Raw genomic sequence first — 20,124 nt, 5'->3', positions numbered from 1 at the left:
TAATGTGTTCTCTTTTGTTAAATAATGGCAGCAAGTGCTGATATCACTCCCCAGTTGAGGGAGTAGAGCAGGCCTCACTATCTCCCTGTGCAAAGTGAGTTTTACACTAAGTGAAGGTAAGAACCTATTTTAACTAACGAGAACGTTTCATCTTTATTCATTAATTTTCATTTCATCGTGTTATTGTTCTATATGACTATGACTACACGTGTGAAGTTTTGATGGTAATTTTTAAAAGTGCCTGTAACCAAACAGTTGGCTTTAAACCTATGTACAAATGAGTGAAATGGAAATACCACATCATAGATGCATATAACACTGTGTATCTAGATTCTATATTCTGTCTTCTTTAATTCTGCTTAGTATAGTCAAAGTTGGAAGATATTCTCCATTAATATAAAAAAATGAGAATGCTGTCGCAACAGTGAGAAAATGTGTGCATGACATCTTAAAATTATACTCTACCTTGTAAAAGGTCACCTTACTGATGTTGGAGACAATTTCTCATGCAAATGAGCACATGGATTTTTAGGAGGTTTTACCCCTTAAAAAAATTCACTTTACTTTTAAAAAATGTGTTTTACAGTTGTCTAGTTATATAGTCATTTTAAGGAGACATAAAATGAAATGTCCTTGTAAAATAGCATTTTATATCTAACATCTTATGTATATTTTGGCTCACATTTTACACTAAAAAGTGTATGCAGATATATTTGTACATACATATGTATATATGTATACATATATATACTCCCATAGCTTTTGGTCTTGTTCAGCTCATGTTTAGGCAGTGGCATTGATGAGATTTTTATATGTATTTATAAACATATATGCATATATTGTTACGCATATATGCATGTAATCATATTAATGATAAAATCATAAATTTGAAAGAGAACGATGATGATTATCTGGAAAACTTTGGAGGTAGAATGGGAAGTGGAAAATTATATAATTATACATGATCTTTAAAATTGTAGATATTTTAAATACTTTAAAATTGTATATAGTATTATATATAACTAACTATACATAAGCATATATGTTCTCTATATATTTCTGTATGAATGCATACATCATTATACATGTGTGGAGAAATGAAGAGAAATGGTTTCTTTCAACTGTTTGTTGCAGGATTTATATATTTTTTCCTTTAACTACAGAAAGCAGCTAGTGAGATAGATCAAGCAGTCTGTTAATATGCAGACCAGGATATCTAGATATCAAGATTAATTATTCGCTGTGGTATGATTCCTTTGGGCTTATCTTGGAAGCGTCCACATTTCAGCTTTAGAAAAAAAGGGGCAAAAGAACTTGATCAAAGCTGAGGCAAACCTTAAAGGGAGTAGTGACCCAGAAAATTATATGCTCCAGTGAAATGTTTTTAGTTTGCTTGCATTTAATGTCCATTCACTGAGAGAAATCTCTCCTTTGCAGAGGTCTGTCTCAGATGTACTCAGTCACAGAGGCCAATGGAATTCATAATGTATGTGTATGTATATGTATATAAAATATATACACATATTTTTTCTTAAGAACATTAGCCTCATCCTGTTATAAGTAGTATCATCCATATTAATCAGATGCTGAAGGATACTGTATATAACTCTCCAGTGGTTTGTAGCTATTATAGACATAGAGAGTTGATGATTCAGGAATCTCAGCCCGTCCATGTAGAAATTAGTGTTCAAGTTTGGGCTGAATGAGAATGCCTGGCTAAGGAAGTGCTATACATTCTCCTCCTTCTGTCTGTCTTGTGTATTAAAGTGAATATTAGTGACTATGGCTATAAGGGCAGACAAGCAATCCTGACGTCTTTTTAAGGTACTATTCCCTTACACAGTTAAACTTTTCTTGGTAGGAAAAGCACAACTTGATTTCTCTCTTTTTACCCATTTTCCTCAGTAGTTCGATTTGGGATTGGCAATGTGTTGATGTGTTCCTGTGATACAAGATCTTACTTAGAGAGGCTGAAAACACAAAGGGAAATAACATGAAGGCTGTTGCCAAAATCTTATTTTCCTTGAGATTGTCTTAAATTTGACCTCTGGCTCTAACACACGCCAGAGGTCATCTGGGGTTACCCGGCAGTGCAAGTGGGGCCAAGGAGAAGCAGGTGTTGGGAATATTAGACCACAATTAGCCATTTGATCTCGGTTTCATTGTCAAAAACATCCTGGAATGTTTTTTAACATCCATATTTTAAGAGATATCAAGCTGAGCCTGAAAGAGAACAGCTAAGTAGATGACCTTTGCCTCTGGTGTTTTAAAGCTGCTCTTGAAAGCGAGAGCTGATGTGAGTGAGTACCCCACAAGCTACCATGGAGTCTTACCTTTTCTTTTTCCAACGCTGCGTTTCCAAGAGCAACATAAATGTCACCCAAGAATGACGAGGGAATAATCACGAAGTTAATTAATTAATTAATTAATTAACTGAGCATGTGTTCAGACACTCGGGATGTCCTAATCATGGTGACATTGAAGTAAAGGATAAGCTCACAGAGCTTGGAGAAGGCCGGCTAGGTAGGATTTTGTGGATAGCTGAATCTGAAAATGTGCTGGCAGCAAAGCTTACAAAAGAGCAAGAAAGCAGATGGACGGCTCCTCCCACGTCCAACATGGTGCCCCAGGAACAAGGTTAATGTGAACCTGTAATTAAAGCCGTATTCAATAATGGCTGTAAAATCCCGAGCTGAGATAATGTCTGAGATTGTTAACAGGAGAACGGATAAACAAAAGAAACAGCCCCTGTTTCTCTGTGTGGTCCACAATTACGTCCATTCAGTGAAAGGCCTGCCTGTGTTTCGGTGGAGCAAAAGCTACGCTGCAGGATGTCCGTCAGAGTGGGCTTCCCCAGTGAAGCATTGCATTGATCCAGAGAGAGCATCTCAAGCTCATTTCCATGGCTGTCAAAAATAACAGGGATATTTAGCATGGTTTTATCACTAGGTCAACTGCTTTATGAAGAATAATGGTGATTACAGTGGCCACATTGAATCCTAGGCTTTACACATTAAATGTCTCATCATCCATCTTCTGTTTCACTGGTGGATGATAAATTGTTTTTCTCTAAAGTTCTCTGGGATTTAGAAATGCAGATATTTCTTAGCATTAAAACTAAGGTGCATTTGAAATACTAAACTAGTTTGAAGAAGAAATGACCCAATTGCTGAGTTACTAAAAATGAATATTTCTGTGGCTTTTCATGTTCCTTGAATAAAATTTAATTGAGAATTTGTATACAAATGCTTTAGATAATCTTTATTTTGACATATATGTTCTCCTGAGCACTCATTATATGCTAGCTACTACACAAACATGAGTTATGAATACTTCATTTGTTTTCATTTTTTTGGTACTGAGGATGGGAACCAGAACCTTACCTAATGGGTTTTGTCACCAACCCCACATAAATTCTTCTTTATCACCACTGTGTGTGCGTGTATAAAGCTAGAAGAAACCTTGCAAAACTTTGTTCTCATATGTATACTCTCACATAAAGCAAAGTACTAATACAGATATTAAGCTTTCTATAGCCACATTTTTTTCACAGAGCTAGAATCAGTATTCCATCCGATGATATAACGGTCTTTTAACTACTATTCCTATAGATAATTTTGTCTGTCTTTAAATTTCATACAAACATAGATACATACATATAATCCTGTTTATGGATTATTTTGAATGGTTTAAATTTGGAAGATCCAATCATATATTTAGATTAATGCCCCTTAATTTTTATAAATGTTTGAATGCTGAAATTTATTTCCATAATTGTATTGCATAAATTTGGCTACTTTCAAGCTTGGTGTATTATAAACAAAATGAACATTTTTATACTATGAACATCTTACTATCCCCCATTTCTTCTTGTGTGTATATGCTACAGTTTGTAATTAATTGTTCAAATATTGGAAATTTGTGTAGCTTCCTCAGATAGTAATTTTTTTCAAAATAATTGAATCAAGTAACAATTTCTGTCATCAATACAGCATGGAATTCAATCATGCTTAAAAGACTTGTTATATTTGATCTACAAACATTTTAATTATGGCATTAAAATATCTCAATATCTTTTTATCCCACTGTGTAAAGATAAGATAATGTTAAATAGTTAGTCTAAATAATTTTAGGATAGTTTTATTGAAAACATGCAATTCAAATACTGGTTTGTAGAGTGTCTGCTAACATCAAGGTAGAGTTCTGGAGAATGGAAGTTTCACAAACACCATAAAATAGCTTTATTGATTTATCTCACTTTAGTTATAACGATATACAACTGTGTAGTTATATTTCAATATCAACAAATAACTATAATTTTTGGTATTAGGAATGTATGAAGAATCGGTAAGTGATAATGAGAGATGCAGAGGGATTTTCTTTTTTGGACATATGTTTTATGACTTTTGAAATTAATGTTGGGTCTCATTCATGCTAGATGAGTGTTCAACCTCTGAGCCAAATTTTCAGTCTCTGACAGATTAGAAAACTACAAATATTTTAAGCATTTTCTGTGTATTAATTCTAAATAGTTAAACTTGCAATATTACATTTCAAGAACCAAAAGGACAGGAAAATTCCTGTTTTAATATACGTAGAAGTTATTACACAACACAGGAAAACTACAAACAGATTTGAAAAGCAATGACAATAGTAAAGCTATTGGCCTCATACCTGCTAGTTCATTCAGAACCACTTACATTTCCTGTGCTGGATCCCCGTGAACCTGACCTTCTGTGCTCATGGTGTGCACTCAGCAGGGCAGCCTTTTCTCACAGAAAAACTGATTTCACAGGTGATGCTTTGATGGTTAATTTATTATTGACAACGACAGTGTTATGAATCACAGAGTTTTGTTTGAACTCAGGCTATGACTGCAAAAGAAGTGGAGCATGATTGAACAGGCTCCCATCTTGCCCTGGATTAGGGAGCAGTTGTGAGTTTTAGAAGCCTCCATTGTCTTGCTTAGTTTGTGTTCTGCTGTGGTAAGCAAATTAATATTCACCAGAATGATATACTGATTGCCTACACCAAGCTTTAATATGAATGTTTTATAAGACTAAGCTTTGTCCCTTTTATATTTTTTTTTCTTTCTTTCTCTATGCTACAGGGACACATTTTTCTTGTGCCCCCACATAATGCTAGGATGCTGGGAACTTGATTGTATTTGAGCATCCTTAGGAAACAAGGGGTTGGATACAATATATCACAAAAACTCAATAGGAAACTGATAAACTGAAGTAGGAGAAAATAAAGAGTTTTAGGTAAGAAAAAGGACAAGCCAAGGAAGATGAGTACTTTAAGTGGGTGCAAAAAAGGCAGTGAGGATATTAACATTCAGAAACAAATCCTATACTTCTTCAGAAACAGTCTTACAGTGACTGATATAATCCAATTATGTTTATTTCAGATTACCTGTGCAATAAGGGAAAACACCCATAGGCTACTTAGGCACATTAACAGAAATAGTTTCCTAACTGCAAGACAGATACAGCAATGATCTGTTAAATAGAAAAAAAAAAAAAAAAAGGTACATTTAAAGTGCATCTGAAATGGTGTTTTCTAGCACTTGAACAACACATATTTGCAACTCTTTGGCCTTGATCTTAAAATTCGGTGTTATAAAAACGGAATAGATAAGCAAACAATGGAAATACTGGTTATATAAGTTAGATTAGGGGCTGGAGAGATGCCTCACAGATAGAAGCAGTGGTGATCTTGTAAAAGACTCCTAGCACCCACTTTGAATGATTCACAGCCACTTGTAACTCCAGTTCCAGGGTATCCAATTCTTTCCTCTGTCCTCCATGTACTCCCATAGGCACAAAAGCATGTGCACATACATGTGTATGCACATGAACAAATGAAATATGTTTTTGAAAGACAAATGTTTTATCCGTTAATGTTTTTTTCTCCATTCATTTACTATATATAGCAGAAACTGGAGAGTCTGTTAGAAATTAAATTGGGACAAAAATACTTCTCTAAGCTTTGACCTTACAAAGTGAGAAAGATGGTTTCATCTCCAAACTGTGACCTGTTCTTCAGTAACAACCCTAATTAAAGTCATGAATCCTGGGGCTGGAGAGAGAGCTCAGCAGCAGAGCACTGGCTGCTCTTCATGAGGACCTGAGTTCAATTCCCGACACCCTCATGGCAGCTCACAACTGTCTGTAACTCCAAAATCTGACATCCTGACACAGACAGACATACATGCAGGTAAAACACCAATGCATGTAAAATAAAATAAACAAATACATTATTAAGAAAATAAAGTCATGGCTCTACCGCGCTGCTCTTGCTGGGAATTATCCTTTGTTTTGCTGGCCCTCTATCTGGGATTAACAGATGCGTTCATCTCTCACGTTAAAGGCATAACACATCTGTACCTGGGCATCACACGAGAAGGAGAAACTGAGGACTGCGTCTCCATAAAGTGACCTCCCTGCTAAGTGATAGACATTTTCATCAAGGCCTGGAGACAGCCCTTGGGTTCCATTTCTTTTAAGAGTTTTGGGGGTCACATGTCTTTCAATTGCTTTCTCCCTGTCCTCTGTGCTCCTCGTCCTGTGTCACTGAGTGATTTCCTCATGTCACTGAATATAGATTTTTTTCCCCCTGAAAATCTAAAAGGGCATCTTGTCCTTCTCTCCAGTGGACCCGGGGTTTTCTTATGTATTTTCTGCACCGCCATTCTGCCACATTTATTATGAAAGCAGTAGTAACAAGGGCAGCAATAATGTCAATTAATGCTCCCATGCCTTTGTAGGTGAAAGTTCAGGTGATTGACGTGTGTCAGTTTGTTTACTCCTCATGTAGTATTTAGTCTTCCTAACAGATCTGACTAAGGAAAGAGAGGAGAGAAAGGTTAAACTATGCTCAATTACACATATTGCCAATTGCTGAGATTTAATTCAAGTGTAAAATTTCCGCAGTCATTGTTCTTAAGAATTATGTATGCTGTGTGTCTGTGCATGGATGTGCATGTGTGAGCATTTGTATGTGACTGTATGAGTGATTAGTGTGTGGGGAAGATGTGCATACACACACACATATATGTGTGTGACTATTTGTAAATGGGAGTGTGAGTTTATACAGTGTGTGTATGATTTATGTGTGTGGGTGTGCATGTGTGTGCATGCGTGTGTGTGAGTGTGTGCAGGCAGAAAAAGGTGTGTTGCTGAGTGGTAGTAAAATGATGCTGTAAAGTCAAAACCAGGAGCTATTAAAGAGAAAAACCTTTTACTTCTATGTGCCCTTTGGTTAAGACATTAGAAAACTTGGTTTCATGTATTTTTACTTCAAAGAAGCAAAGAAAGAGCTTTAAAACCTTATTTCAAAACGTCTTTGAAATTGTAACTAAAAAATAATTGTTGAATTTGCTGAGTGAATTGTCTTGGGATCTGGGGTTTCATTCGCTTGTTCAGTTATTCCGTCACTGGTCAGTCCTTTCCTCAACCTGGCATTGGCTTACCTTCTTCCTGTCAACTGGCATGATTTTTCGTCAGTCTCCTCTTTTCATGGGATTTGGGGTTCATCCTAAGGAGAATTCATTGATTCGGTTAGCTTTGCTATGACCTCCAGCAAAGCCATCCCGGACTCATCAATACTTCATCATGGCACGCTCTGACGTAATCCCTTTGTAGCCAATGTCCTTCCTTTAGAGTTACTTTTTCTTAGTTTAGGGAGTTTTATTTGTCTCTTCCTGTTGTTCTCCTTGCTACAATTTAAGGAGAATGGCATCAAAGATGCTTTGACCCCAGTGGTCTGAAACAATGTGAGCAAATAAAAGACCATCACGTGCTTGTTAGAGAAAACTGATGAAAACATTTTAACCAAAACACCAGGGAAATAGAGTTGCAAGCATCATATGAGCACGTTAAGTCAGAGTGAGCAAAAAAGCCCAGGATATCTATGTGTCTGTGACTGAATCTTATTTCTCGAAAGAGTGTATTTGTTATTTTAGAAGATGTGCGATTGAAATGTTAATTTTAATTAATCCAAATTACATTAAAGTTATTTTATGGCAGGTTTTTTTTTTGTGATGAGATACAAACAGACAAATTTGGATTTTACTGTCTTATCGTTCTTGCATTTTCTGTTAAACTTGTAACACAGCTTCACTTGTAGCTTACAGAGCTAGTTTCACCTCAGTTACTTTGCTGTTTTTCTCTGTGATGTAGAACTCAGATGGCTGGTCATTTCATCAGTCACCTGTGCACTGAGCAATGAGTGGCTATCTACCCCAGTTCTTAATTTATCTTTATACTTTAATTTTAGTGGTGTACTCATTGGAACAAATACATTGATGTTTCCCAAGCCGAAGGCACAGAACTCATTCTCTTTAGTCACAACTTCCAGGATCTGATCCTAAACAGTACTATTTCAGTGTTATCAGCTTTGCTGTACTTTTTTTTTTTTTCTGGCTTCTGGTGTTTGAGGGTTCTGATTCCATCTCTTCTCATGAGTCATTTGATGGCCTTACTTCTTTCAAAGCTTTACCCAGGTTCTCAGTGTTCTTGGAAGCCATCTTTGAATTCTTCATAATCCTGTTCTTTGCTGAATCTCTTCAGCCTTCTAAAATGGTCTTTTTGTGTTCTGCGTAATCTGTAGTCACACTTGAATGCAAAGGCCCACCTTAGCAAACTCTCTGAAAGGTGGAACCCACTGACTGTTCTTTGAGTATTGTAGATAGGCAAGCTCACACTGAGGGTTCTGAAAAATTGGATTGGCAGTATTTGATTTAATTGAACATGGTTTTTTCATGTAAATTCTAAACTAAGAGATAAAAGTAAAAGTAAGTGGTTCTGTTTTCTATTGGAAGGACTTTAGTGCTAAGGATCAACCCCAAAGCTGGTAGCCAGGCAGGCAAGCAGTCTGCTGGGGAACCATGTCTGTAGTTCTAGTGTTTTTTTGCAAAATAAATTCACATCGTGACTTAGAATAATGGTTCCATGAGATTTCATTACAGAAAGTGAGACTACAATGGTGCTTCCGTGACACACATCTTCTGTTTTCCGTAAAATTGAATATTTTTTTTTTTGTGTTCAGGGTGGATTGGCAAAATAGCTCATCTGTGGGAAATAAGAACATTTTAAATACAGAAATTCATGTTTAGACCCAGGAACTCTACTTTCCATAAAAGCCAATTTCACAAGGATTCAATATATTGTTATATTTTGATATGAGCTAAAGGGAAATGAGTATCAGTTATCTACGCTAAGGAAGAAATTTCAATTTAAGAAAGAAATAATGGATGCTGAAAAAAGGAAAAGCTGTGCTTTACCACATGGAAGTTTAACATCTACAGATACGCTGTAAGGTGGACCCATACCAGAAGTTTCCAAGTCAAATTTGACAGAATTCGAGTCCAGACGATTTGTGTTGCACAAAGTGTTATAAAGTAGATATAAAGTAATTGATAAATTGTCAAAGTTGGCAATTTTAATATTAACTTTTTGAGTAAGTCACTGATGGTTAGATGTTTGTTATTAGTTCCTTTTCAAGTTTTACTTGTATTTTTTTTTTCTATGTGTAAGAGTGTTTCGTCTGCATGCACAAATGTGCATCACGTGTTTCCTTTCCACTGTGCACAGATGTCAGAAGGCAGCTTCAGATTCTCTGGAGCTACAGCTCTGAGCGGTAGTGAGCCACCATGTGGGTGCCAGGAACCAATCCCAGGTCCTCTGGAAGAGCACCGGTGCTCCTAATTGCAGCTCCAGTGACAGTTAGTTGTGATCGTCATTTTGACATAGTCTAGACTCACTTGCAAAGAGCATCTCAGTGAAGGATGAACTCGGTCAGATTGGCTTGTGGACCTGTCTGTGGGAGGATTTTCTTAACTGGGTTCCTTGAGGTGGGAATACCTAGCCTGAACTTGGCTGGCATTGTTTTCTGGTCTTGGAGTTCTCTGCTGAGTCAGGGAAGAAAGACACCTGGGCAGTCAGTGTGGGAGCATGGTTCTCCTCCTCTCTGCTCCTGAATATGGAATTGTGAGATCTTGACTGCTGAAGGTGATGGCTGCTTCAAATTCCATCCTTGTCTATACAATGATGGAACACAACCTAGAACTGCAAGCCAAATAAACACTTTTCCTGACAGTTTTTTTTTTGTTTTGTTTTGTTTTTTTATTAGAACATTCTATCAGAGCAACATAAAAGAAAACAAAACCCAAAACTGACAATAACAACAAAAGAAAACCTAGGACAGCTACAAATACATTCATGAAATACAACTCAAACTATATTATAAGAATGTTCATCTATCACACCAACCAGGACTTTCCGTGAGACTAACTCAGGGAAGAATGGAAGGACAATGGATGACTATGTAGGCACAGGTTTCACCATGCACTCTTAAAGACCTTGAAACAGACTCACTTCTTATCTTTCTTCTTCCATAGTATAAGATTTCGCTATGTCTTTCCTGGGTTTTAATAATTTTGATATAGATCCATGGGAATCTAGGAATTAAAGAACAACTGAGCACATATCCACGACTCTTGTTCTCTTGTTACTGACTACAAATCTCACAGCTAAATAGTCTTGAAAAAACTGGCACCAGTCAAATACAGGACGACGGATATTTCTTTGCAAGAGACTTTTTGTTATCTAAAAGGAACAGGAGGTGACTATGATTTGGCTGATTTTGCTTAAATTTGCATAAACAAGTCTTTTGTTGACCCAAGTATCTAAAAGATTTGAAAATGCACAAAGACTGTTGCCATCTTTAAAAAAAAATCAATGTGATACTGAATAAAGATTTTTCTCAAGCAGACATAACCTAGAATAATTACCTTTCTAATAGAAGCATATATTTAATTCTTGTACTCGTTTAACATGCACAGGCCTGCCTCTCCTAATCCCATGTCTAATACATTTACGTCCTAACAATACCATAAATATTATGTGAGACAAAATTTCAAAGTGGCGTGTTTTGTGCGAGCTCTCTCTCAGCAGGAAGAGGTAATGATTAGATATGTGTTTTTGCAGTAGAAGAATGATTCTGTGGAGGTATTGTAGCACTCTGAGCAGCAAAGGCTTTCGAGACTTCACACCAGCCTCATGATTCAAGAGCCCATGCACTCTGGAATGGCCATGTGCATGGCTGCATGCAAAGTGGTCACTATTTTCAAAACCGTCTTCAGTCAATCCTTTCCAGTCACAAAACTGCTCTCTTAGTCGTTGCTTGTATGGTTTTGTGTCTTAGCTTGTACTGAGTACACTACTTAAAACTCAGAAAAACAGACTTCACGTGCACAAGTTTTCATCTTGACAGAAAATCCTGCCATTTGCTCGGGGATGAGCACTTGTGTTTAGGGAAGAAGGTTGGTAAGTAACTAAAGCAGCTGGGAATTAAATTTTTTCACATACACAGGGAAAAACCAAGTGCTGAAGACAAAATACGGTTTTCCCCATCTACCACTGCCAATTTCTGATGTTGACAGAAGGTGTATAATTTGTTCCATTATGTTCTGTAACTTTGAGAAGATCATATCCCAGTAAGAGAATACTAATATCTAAAATGTTTTGGTTGAGCAATTCATTGTTTTGAAGTTATTGTTTCTCCTTCCCTAAACAATCTATTGGGGGGGTGGCATTGTGATAATAACAGTGTATGATAAAAATTTCAATCAAAGTTTGGTTAGAGATCCTGGAGAGAGTTGCTCTTCTTGAGGACTCAGGTTCCAGTCTCAGCACCCCTATGGTTGACGCACAACCATCTTAAACAACAGCTCTAGTGCATCTGGCTCTCTCTTCTGGCATTCTTGTTAGGCTGTTGTGCAGGCGACTCAACTGGCCTGACCTCAGGGGCCTCTAGGATCCTGATGATGTCTTATGTCACCACCTGCATCCTACGTCATCACCTAGGCCAGGTGCTCAGTATATAATCCACCTGCCACCCTGCCATTTTTCTCCTCTTCTTCTCTCCTCCTCTTCACTCTGCCTGTCCCTCTGTCTGTCCCTCCTCTCCGTCTGTCTGTCTCCCTCCCCACTCTGTATCCTCCTCTCTCTTCTAAGCTTTCCCACTGTCTCGGTTTTGCCTTTCCCATGATAAACCTTTGCCCAGCATGTAATTTAGGTCATAACAATCTTCAAGTAGTGTACTCACGTTCACATGCCTACCCTAGAAACACACACACACACACACACACACACACACACACACACACACACACCCCAGTAAACATCAATCTTAAAATAATTGGACTTAAAAGTACCTTTAGAAACAAAATATGGTACTGAAGGCAAGGAGAGCCTGTATGTGTGAACATGATAGTCAAGCATTAGCATGAAGATGCCTGTCCCCTGCCTCAGAGGTAAGGCCCAGGCTGTTTAGATACTTTTCTGGGTGAAAACCAACCTACTTACCATAGCACAAAACAGTATGTTTTAGGAAGAACTTGTGTGATTCCTTCATAGGGATAGACAGAATCTCTCCTTGCCAAGGTTTCTCAGTGTGAAGTATATTTTCGATTTCTGATCACAAACCTAATCTAGGACCTGGGTGACAGCTGGAATGCCCCGGGCCAAGTTTCAAATAAGGCCAATTCAGAATTCCTGAATTCAAACTTTTTACTTCAGACTGTAACATTTGCTCTTCATAGAGGTAATGAGTAGATAAATATGTAACTCTCATATTCTGTACAGATTTTGCTTGATTTAATTTTACGTTACAAATTTTTTAAGCTAATTAATTTATTTATTCACTTTACATCCCAATCGTAGCCCCCTCCCTCTTCTCAGTTCTATCCCCCTCCCTCTGTCCCTCTCCCCCTCCCCCTTTCCTCAGGAAAGGGGAGCCCCCACCCACCAACCCATCTCAGCACATCAAGTTGCATCAGGATTGAGTGACACTGACCAGCAACTTTCTCTTTAGGATTATGGAAGCACCCTTCATTACAAAAGGCTGAGTCCATGGCCCAGTGAAGGCAGAGGGACGAGACGGCAAGGTGAGTTGCGATTACACTTCCGTGGAGTTCTAACCTTCGTGTACTTTTTCTCCACCTTTGAATAAAAACAATACTTGGACCTTTATTTCCCATTAAATTTATTCAGTGTGCCTAGAATTTAATTTGTGTGTACTGTTTAAAAAATCTTTAAGTGGACTTATTTTTATTGGATACATCTAAGCCAGAAAGAGGAAAAAGGAGTAAATTAGAGAGTTTACAAAACTCTTCCTCTAAAGGACCAAAATGTCGGGCTTTCTTCTATAGTACATTTAGAATAAGCAAACCATCAACTCCGCTTAGATTTATTATTCATCATTGATTGGTTCATTCTCTTAGAGAACATTCCAGTGGAAATATGTAAGAACCTTGCATATATCTCACAGTAGAAAAAGATCTGTGAGGTCGACTGTTCCTCTTGAACCTGGCCGTTCAGAAAGCCACAGCTAAGTGTTACAGGCACAACTCTGAAATTTTCTGGATGAAAATCAATTTGCTGTTAGGTGTTTCTGAAGTGAGGATCATGATTCAATTTTGGAAAAGGCTTTAGAACTTTAGAATCACAAAATAGGAATTAAGATAACATTTGACCAACAACAGCGTCACCAAGAAGGAAGAGAAAGTATCTACTTGTCTCACAATAATTTAAATAATGGAAATAGAACCAGATGGAACTTTTTATTCTGTAGTGGCTCAAGTAGAGTAGGCAGGACTTTTCTGGACGAATCTACAACCTGAGAAGAGGAATCATGGGAGGGATTTTCTCCTGTCCTAACCACGGAATGTTAGAGTTTATGCAGGTGCTAACTCATTGAAGTTATTCTTCATTATATTAGAATCATTATATCTCTTCATTCTTTGTAATACATACTAGTATCATTTTATAATAAAAATAAAATATTTGCTTAAAACGCCTTTTTTTTAAATTGACCAAATTTAACAGTTAAAGCTATGTTGCCTATTATACAAACAAAGCCATGAGAATGCTGGTTTGTAGGAGAACTGATAAAATTTTGCAGATACAGATTTGAAATAACTCATCTCCAATCATAAATTGAATTTAAAAATCTACTCCATTTTCCACAATATTGACTGCCTTTATTTGAATAGTGAATGCAGGTAAAAAAACATGAAGTTCCAATCATAGTTTTCCTTACACGTAATTATTCTTTTCTTAGTGGAAGAATATTTAAGGTTCTAAACAATAGTATATTCCAGACCATTTTTCAAATTCAAAGATTCATGTAATATGCTGATAAGTGGGAAAAAGTATTGAAAAGGGACAAATCTAGGGCCTAAAAATGATTGCTGCTTAGAGTTCACAGTAAGTTGATAATGAACTTACTCAGGCCACTCAAACTGGAAGTTATAATTGTTGGTTGAATATTTATTAATTCTTGAGGACTCTACTAACCTGGCTAGCTCCCAAATAAATTAGACAGAGACTATTGCTTTATTTAAACAGCTTGAAGCATGTAAGTGTGCAGGGACGATGTATACTAATTTTCTAAGCTAGTCTGGCTACCTCCCAGCCACAAACTACTTGACAATATCTGTCCTTTCCCTGCTGGATCTACTCTATCAGACCATCTTCTCTCTTTCTGTCCTTTTCTACTCTCCCTTTTCCTCCTGCCTCGTGGTGGTCCCCAAGGAAAGGAACTGAAGTGCCTGCTTCTCCTATGTCCAGTTACTGTTTAGCCTCCTTTATTTAACCAGAGAATATCGGAGGGCAAAGTTTATGCAGCAAAGACTGGCAGATGTGAGAATGCACTCATCTGGACTGCAACCAGGTCTTGGTGCCCAGAACTTAGCATTTGAATACATAGCACCAACATATAATAGACGCTTTGCCATTTTAAGAAGTATTACCGAATTATGAGGTCATATGTCTGCATGTGTAGGAATATGTGACTGGCTCGCCGGGTACCAAATTAGATGATGAAGAAAGGCTAGTGGACGAACCAACAGTTAAAGTGCTTGCTGGCCTTACAAAAGGAGTTAGGTTCCCAGCACACACACACACACACCTTGGCTTACTACCACCTGTAACTCCAGCTCCAAGGATCTGGCAACCTCCTCTGGACTTCCAAAGGTTCTTGGAAGAGCCTCTTGGAGCTCATGTGCACATACACACAGACATACAGGTCTACATATAACCAAAAATAACATCTTACAAAGGGAACCAAATATGCAGACACACCTTCTCCGCTGAATAGCCTTCACAGAACCATTTCACATGTGACAGTTCACAGTCCTCTAACCTTCCGTGTAAAAACTGCTGAAAGATGATGTTTTTTCTCTTTCTCTGTATGTGCCTTTTCGCTCCACGTTTGTGGAAGGTATATGTAAGATGTTGTCTAAAAACAAACAAACAAACAAAAACACACAAAAAAACTAAGGCCATTATATGAATTTATCAGACATAATAATAATCATAAAATATAAAATGTCTGCTAGCTTCCTCTTTGAGAGAGTTTTTGGCAACGGTTGTGTGTGTGTGTGTGTGTGTGTGTGTGTGTGTCTGTGTGTGTGTGTGTGTGTGTTGACCTGAATATAAATAAAATCTTCCCTTGTTGAGCAGTTGTTGTATTTCTAGGCACTATTAAGTAGCTAATTAGGAAGAACGTAGTTAAGGAGAGAGGTCAGTGACAGTGCAGAACACTCTCTGATAAATTCTTCAATTACTTAACCTTGCTAAGACTTTTCTTTACAGATATTACATTAGTTAACTTTTTTAAAGCATAGCAGATTACATATCTTATTTAACTCCTTAAGATCATTTCATAGCGATGAAATATGAGCCACTGAAGTCTCTACAAATGAGAGTGTGGCTGTGTCCTAGTAACACTTTACTAGCCAAGGGCTGGATATGAACTGTGTTCCATAGTTTCCATGCTTGTGTATGATATGCAGAGGGAACTCTAGATTCATCTATACTAATAAGAATATTCATGTCATAATAAACATATGTAACAGGCAATTTATTTAAAATAATTTACATTAGTAACTATTAGTACTAGTTTCTTCCATCGTACTAGCTGGTCAGAGATAGAAAACTGAAAATACAGAATATTGTTGAACGATTAGAGAGGATTACATGAAAATGCGAGATGAGGTCTTGATACTACCAAACTGTATTGGGAATGGTTCTGTGCACTGTGTGTTCAGATGTTCATTTCTGTGTCCCAAGATAATTTCTATGTAGGATCTCCCATCTCAATGTTGTATAAAACTTGTTCTCTGTCACCTCTGATTGGTTATTAAAAATCTGAACGGCCTATAGCTGGGCAAGAGAGTACAGTAGCCAGGACTTCCTTTCCAGTCATGGGGTTTCAGGTGGAGACGAGAGAAAGAGAAAAGCAGGAAAAGGTTGAGGAGAAGGGGGTCACGAGGAGGTTGCCATGAGAGAGTTGCCACGAGGACAGGGATTGAGCAGAAGCTGCCAGGGAAAAAATGGATGGCAAGAAAAAGGGCATGTGGCTGTGGAGCAGCCAGAGTAGCGGTCATCGGGTTAGGATAGATAAATTTCTGCCCAATTATAGTGATTAAAGCTTGTTGAATAAATCTGATACTTCTCCCTCCGTGTCAATTAGTTGGGAGATAGGAGAGGGTATTAGAAAAGGCTCCTACTAATAACTTAATTCAAGAATACTGTTAGAATCAGGTTCAGGAGTTCTCAAATACTTTCTGCTCTGTTAGCTTGAATCCTGTCAGCCTGTGAGAGATGGAGATGTAAGCAGAGGTCTGACTTCAAGGTTACCGTAACCTTCTGCTTTCTTCCTCCCTGTTTCCTCTTTGATACTGAAGACACTCCTCTGTGGTTAAACAAGCCACATGATTTATAGTGTGGCTGTGTCCCAGTAATATTTTTCTGAAGCAACTGAGGGCTGGTTTTCAGTTCTGCTCTATATTTTCCATGCCCTTGAATGATACACAGAGAGAACTACACATGTATCTATGTTGAAAAAAAAAATCACTCTTCATTCATAAGAGAAAACCTTCTAACACTTAAGCTTAGCAGGAAACCCATGCTTATGGCTACACTAACATTTTTGTAGGTACTATGTACCTACAAAGAGAAAATGAGGTCAGGTTATCAATTTTTTTGCACAAAATCCAGTTCTGAACCTTGGTGTCTGCGGCCTCCAGGTCATCCTCATCTCTGTTGTGAGGGGAGCACCTCACAGGCTGAGCCCACTCTCAGGGAGCTGCAGGGTCGGCCAGGAGCCTTGGTGGTGAATATACAGGGGAGACAGAGGAGACTACAATAAAGCCTGTGATGTTAAAACTGTGCGTGTGCGTGTGTGTATAGTTATGTATGTCAGTGGCATTCATTCTAAAAAATATTTTGGTATAGAAATAAGGCAAGGCTTCAGGTAAAGGATATTATTTTAGATTAATTTGGTAAGAATGGGCTGGCAAGTTGCTTCAGCATGTAAAGGGGCTTGCTGCCAAGCCTGGTAACCACAGTTGGAGCCCCAGAACCCACGTGGTTGAAGGAGAGAGCAAGCTGATGTAAATTTTCATCTGACCTCAGCATCTGTACTGTGGCAGGCCTCACTCCTCTAGTAACAATTAATAATATTTAACTGAAAACTTTTCCCAGACTTCAGCAGACCATCCCACATCAGAGAGGATTCTGGGAAGGCTTCTCTGAACAGGATCCGATCGTCATTTTGGAGAAGGAATGCTCTGACATCCTCTTCCTTATCTGTCAGTAGTCACCAGACAGCAGAGTATGAAGTGACAAGCTTGTGTCAGCAAGGTACCCGAAAGAAAGGCCAGGCTCTGAAGAATGCTAGCAGGGTGGCTCTCCAGGTAGTCTTTGAGGAAGGAAACCAAGAGGGCACATGTTCACGGTGTCTAATTATGTCACTCATATTGTATATTTAGGGTACGACGTGCTAGAGTTATTTTGAATGTTCAAGGAACATACAATCTTTGCTTGATTATTCCAGCAGTGAGTGGATGTAACACCCCCTGCAACCTCTGTTCCCACATTAGCCTGAGAATCCGTGGGCATTGCTGTGCTCAGTGGTGCCAGCCTGTTCAGTGATTGTTGGGGTTCAGGCTGCTGCAGCATTCCCAGCCATGTGCCAATTTTAGCCAGAAAAAGTGGGGGGAGAGGGGACTGTTCCAAGTACATGGCCCTCTTTCCTGGGGGGGAACCAAGTGTCCCAGAGGCAGTATCACACCTTTCCACTTTTATTGTATGGTCCAGAAATGTATCACACGACAATGTCTTCTCTGAAGAGAAAAGCAACCTTTGTCTTTGTCCTTCAAGTTGAAGTAGAGTCAGGGAAGGATACCTATAGACTCCTGCTGGGGTCCTGAAGTATCTTTTGAGACTTTTCACAGATGCGTGAAAGATAATTTTAGCCGATCTATATTATGTCCATTTCACAGCCTGATAAATACAATATGATAAATTTATGGTGAGAAAGAAAAAGAATCAGTTGGAAAGTGGAGGCGTGTCAGATCTAAATGACACTAGAGGATCCTGTCAGAGAGGGAAGTTGTACATTATTCAATAGCATCTCCATTCGAAACTGTGTTAGCATCTCTTTAGATTTAATACTTATTTATGAGTGCCGCATTATAACTGCAAAATGGAATAAGACTTCAGAGGGATTTGCCATCAAAAGATCTGAAATATAATCCCAAATCCACCATTTACAGGCTATTTGGCACTATTAAAGTCATTTAGCCACACAGGACTCCTGGCTCTTTCATCATTTCTAAAATGAGAATAATAATAGTTGTCCTTCACAGTGTGTAGTTCTGTTACAAGGCCCAAATGAGGTGGTGTTTTTACAATTGCCTCATCAACAACAAAACACTGGAGGCTTTCTTCTCCCACCCATCCAACCTGTCCTCTTTTCCTTCTGTCTATGTGTGATACATACACACATAAATGTGGATAGCCACACCAAAAGCACCCTTCCATACCCTTGAGATGATAGGGGAAAAAACTACAGAAATGCCCCATTATCTGACAATTTCCATCATTCTTTTCATAGTCTCCCAGCCTGGACTCAATTTAGTCACGATGTTAGGTGCTATGCTGTTAATGAATCCATAAATTTATCACATCTTAGGATTTTATCTCTGACTCCAGACACTCTGACAGCCCACCAGATATAACTGGATGTCATTTAGTTTGTGTGAACAAATATATATATATATATATATATATATATATATATATATATATATATATATATATGAGACAACCTGGCCTTTGAAGGTGGTCACTGGGTGTTCTGATTTTGGAGTCACTAAAACTGAGGTAAAAAACGCTTTCTTAGGAGGAGTGCTAGAGCTATTGTGACTGTAGAATATCACTGTATTCTGTTTCATCCTTGTCTGCCAATTAAGCTAAATATTGTATCTGTTTGCATATAACATATCGAAAGAATTTAAAATTAGTATTCACAGATTATATCACAAAGTCAAATCTGTCATTTTTCGCTACTAATTAAATATAGTAATTCTATAAATTGTGAAGTGTGCATGCCCAAATAAATATGTAATTTGTGTGTATGTGTGATTATTTAAAATAGAAATTATTATGAAGAAAGAATCAAACAGATTAGTAACAGTTTAAATATGTGCTCTATATACTTAGCTAACTTGTTACACATTTAATCATAAATAGTGACTATTTTTACACATGATTAAGACACTATATAGTGAAAATAAAATATAACTCAGATTTGGCATAAATGTTAAGGAAAATTAATTTGCTTCAATGCCAGAAATGTTAGGATTGCGCCTCGAGCTTCAGGCATGAATTGGCCAAGGACTTGGTGATATCAGTTTAAGCCTATCTTCACCACCACTGGAAGATGTATTCGCTCCCAGTCTTAAATGTTCTATGCAAAGTCCAGTACATACACCACCAATAACATCAGCCTCTTCTCTGACACTTGGGACATATTTACCAGCCTGTCACAGCAGCTGTGCTAAGTGACTTAACCAAATAATACCGGGTACTCCACGTCTGGAGGAAACTCGCTGTCAGCCTGGAAAGGATTCCAGCGGCCACCAAGCCTAGGCTGCAGATGCTTGATGCTGAGAGAACGTTGCTACGCTGTCGGAAAGTGAGGTTTATCCTACTCCCGAAGGGAGTCACACTATGCCCGCATAGTGATATCTGGATTCCAACTCTTGAA

At 38.0% G+C, this 20,124-nt stretch overlaps 1 protein-coding gene across 4 annotated transcripts in view; it reads left to right on the top strand.

Moving 5' to 3' along the window:
- Pcdh15 (protocadherin related 15) overlaps window positions 1-20,124 on the top strand; it is a 1,462,904-nt gene that overhangs the window by 374,041 nt on the left and 1,068,739 nt on the right. For all 4 annotated transcript variants that reach the window (XM_060369368.1, XM_060369370.1, XM_060369367.1 and 1 more), the window contains exon 2: window positions 12,880-12,952. The gene's annotated coding sequence lies outside the window, so the exon portion shown is untranslated. The remainder of the gene's footprint in view (window positions 1-12,879; window positions 12,953-20,124) is intronic.

The sequence above is a fragment of the Meriones unguiculatus genome, chromosome 16, assembly GCF_030254825.1.
Source record: "Meriones unguiculatus strain TT.TT164.6M chromosome 16, Bangor_MerUng_6.1, whole genome shotgun sequence".
Taxonomy (NCBI): Eukaryota; Metazoa; Chordata; class Mammalia; order Rodentia; family Muridae; genus Meriones; species Meriones unguiculatus.
Note: the sequence above shows the minus strand (reverse complement) of the source record. Positions and strands in the feature narration are given on the sequence as shown.